At 40.6% G+C, this 3,301-nt stretch overlaps 1 long non-coding RNA gene across 1 annotated transcript; it reads right to left on the bottom strand.

Annotated features, from left to right (window-relative positions):
- Window positions 1–512: 512 nt before the first annotated feature.
- Window positions 513–2,447, bottom strand: LOC143694844 (uncharacterized). Its single transcript, XR_013183569.1, has 3 exons — window positions 2,130–2,447; window positions 1,119–1,168; window positions 513–536 (listed from the first exon to the last, which is right to left on the bottom strand). It is a non-coding gene; the product is annotated as an uncharacterized LOC143694844 (long non-coding RNA).
- Window positions 2,448–3,301: the final 854 nt, after the last annotated feature.

Here is a 3,301-nt window from a genome sequence, read left to right as displayed (position 1 = left end):
TAATGCATCTCCCTGAGAGCTGCAATAAGAGGAGCAGGCAATTATTGCATGGCCAAAACCAAGCTGCTACAGACACAGAATTCTTATTCTGACATTTAAGTTCCTCATCTTTTTTACAACTTAATGAATAAAAACTGTAGTTAACTATTAATAATGAGATTTTAATTTCAGAAATTAGACCTTATAAGCTTTATATTTCTTAAAGCCAGTGATCTTTTTCAGCACTCCCAAAAAACCATGGGGCCTACATATTCAAAGGAAAGGGGAAATTATTTAATGCTAATCATTACTGTGAACTTTGGGTTTTCATCAGTTGCTAAATGGCCTTGGCATTAGAAAATATCACAGTGATAGCTAATGTCACAGAACATTAACAATTCCATTTTTCTTATCAATTAAGCTGACCTTACCTACACTTGTTATTTATTTGAACAAGAGAAATCTAAACACATCATGGATATTGCAGTCCAGCTACCACAGAATTCTCTAAATGCTTTTCCTTACCCCAGGCTTTCCATAATTCATCTCTGAAGACCCTAATAAAAACAGCAATTATATAATCAGTAAAAGCAGGAATTCTCCCTTTCCTTTCCTTTCCTTTCCTTTCCTTTCCTTTCCTTTCCTTTCCTTTCCTTTCCTTTCCTTTCCTTTCCTTTCCTTTCCTTTCCTTTCCTTTCCTTTTCTTTCCTTTCCTTTCCTTTCCTTTCCTTTCCTTTCCTTTCCTTTCCTTTCCTTTCCTTTCCTTTCCTTTCCTTTCCTTTCCTTTCCTTTCCTTTCCTTTCCTTTCCTTTCCTTTCCTTTCCTCATATCCTACAAATGATCTGCCATTTATCCAAGCCCTTAATTTAAGAACTAGCTCAGTTTTCACATCAGAAAATATCTTTTTTTTTTTCATTAAAGTCACTTTGTCAGTAATGGTAGTGTGGAAGGGTGTGGGGAATTTTCTGTCTCCTCTTAGCACCCCTTTGGCAAATGGAAAACATAAAATGGCATAAAATAATGGACATCTAAATGACAGTGGAGATGATCAAGGAAAGGGGTTCACAACTGAAAATGTGTTGGTTAGAAATGAAAATTTGATACTGGCAAACTCCATCATAAAAATAAAGTTAAATTACCTCCAATTCCTTCCCAGCATCCTTGCTGGATGTAATAAATCATTGTTCAGCTTTAAAACAAGTTGAAAAGCAGATTAAGGACCAGAAAACTGAAACAGAAATTAACTTAAAGGCAAAATTTACATTTCCAAGGTGTAACAGAAAAATGGAGGCAGCAGTCCTGGGTGTCCTGGAGTTGGAGGTTCTTCCTTAATTAAAAACAAATTATTTGTTTTTAATTAAATTATGAGAAACAACCACGGACATCATTGCAATTTCTTTGTCAAACCTTGTATTTTTACACTGACAAACAACAAAAGATAATAGAATGAAGTAAAATTGAACAATATATATATTACTTAAGAGTTTTTTCTCTTCTTCCTCCTGAACTCCATTAAGCCAGGCTCAGCTGGACTGTAATTCCTTTGTCCTACCACTCCCACAGCTGAGCCCCTCCTCTTTTTGGGACTGCTGCAAAATTTGATCATTCCCATGATTGTGAGAAAAATGGCTCAAATAGAGGCAAAAAAGGTTTGCCCAGTAATTGATGATGACGAAGGCAGTAACTAATATTTGATAAATATGGAGAACATGCATTTAAATTCATTTAAATTAAAATACCAGTTCTTGTTCTCTGGGAAAAATGCAGCATCTCAGGAAAAAAAACATTTCAAGTCCATCCTTAGAGACTTTTCCAAGACAGAAACTTTTTGCTTGGTGAATTCCCAACGTCCCAATTCCCCAAGCTTTATCAAACATCATTCTGCCTGGCAATATCAAGAAATGTTTCTAAGGGTTGGGAATCTAAAGAAAATCCCAGATGTTTTCTGAGCAGTTTGGAGTCCCTGTCCCTCCCAGATCAGCTGTTGGTGCTGCTGACTTCCAATTGCACTGGGCAGTGCCTTGGATCCATCACAGACCAGAAATTCATTGCAAAGCAAACATTTAGGACATGGGGGAGAGTGGAGAATGACTGGCAAAAAAAAATTATTCTGAAAAAAAAGAAAACAAAAAAAACTGTAGAGGATTTACCATCTGTTTTGTTTTCCATCCAGGTACTTCTGGGCTCTGAACAAGCTTTTGTGCCTTGGAAATTCACCAGTTCTCTGAAAAAAAATCCCTTGTTGCCATGGAAATACCATCCCTTCCCGATGAATCCTTCTTGAAGGTGGAGGACATTGGCAAGAGTAAATGTAAACTTTTTGGGGTTTTTTAAATGATGTGTCAGACAAAAGTGGCTGGAGTAGGGAGAATTCCTCACCCCCCAGAAAACACTTGTGGTATCATCACCTGCATGGGAGGAACATGAAGGAGCTGTGGTGGGGCCATTATTCATCCCCAAAACACAACCAGGGTGCCTAAAACACCATCCATCCCCACATTATCCACCCCAAACCTCATCCAGAGTGCCCAAATATCCATCCCCTTATGATCCATCCCCAAACCACATCCAGAGTGCCCAAATATCCATCCCCTTATGATCCATCCCCAAACACAACCAGGGTGCCCAAAACACCATCCATTCCCACATTATCCACCCCAAACCATATCCAGAGTGCCCAAATATCCATTCCCATATGATCCATCCCCAAACCACATCCAGAGTGCCCAAATATCCATCCCCACATTTTCCATCCCAAACCACATCCAGAGTGGCCAAAAAACACTCTCCGTCTCCACATTATCCATCCCAAACACAACCAGAGTTCCCAAAACACTCTCCATCCCCACATTTTCCATCCCAAAACACAACCAGAGTGCCCAAATATCCATCCCCTTATGATCCATCCCTAAACCACATCCAGAGTGCCCAAAACACCATCCATCCCCACACTATCCATCCCCATATTATCCATCCCCACATTATCCACCCCCAAAACCACATCCAGAGTGCCCAAATATCCATCCCCATATGATCCATCCCCAAAACACATCCAAAGTGCCCAACTATCCATCCCAAAACACATCCAGAGTGCCCAAACCCCTCTCCATCCCCACATCATCCACCCGAAACCACATCCAGAGTGCCCAAAACACCATCCATCCCATTATCCATCCCAAAACACATCCAGAGTGCCCAAACCCCTCTCCATCCCCACATTATCCATCCCCAAACCCCTCTCCATCCCCACATCATCCACCCCAAACCACATCCCGAGTGCCCTGGAGCTCCTGGCACGGCTGCTGTGCAGAACTGAGGGCTG

Source organism: Agelaius phoeniceus, chromosome 10 (assembly GCF_051311805.1).
Source record: "Agelaius phoeniceus isolate bAgePho1 chromosome 10, bAgePho1.hap1, whole genome shotgun sequence".
NCBI classification, from domain to species: Eukaryota; Metazoa; Chordata; class Aves; order Passeriformes; family Icteridae; genus Agelaius; species Agelaius phoeniceus.
This window is presented reverse-complemented; position numbering and strand designations above follow the sequence as displayed.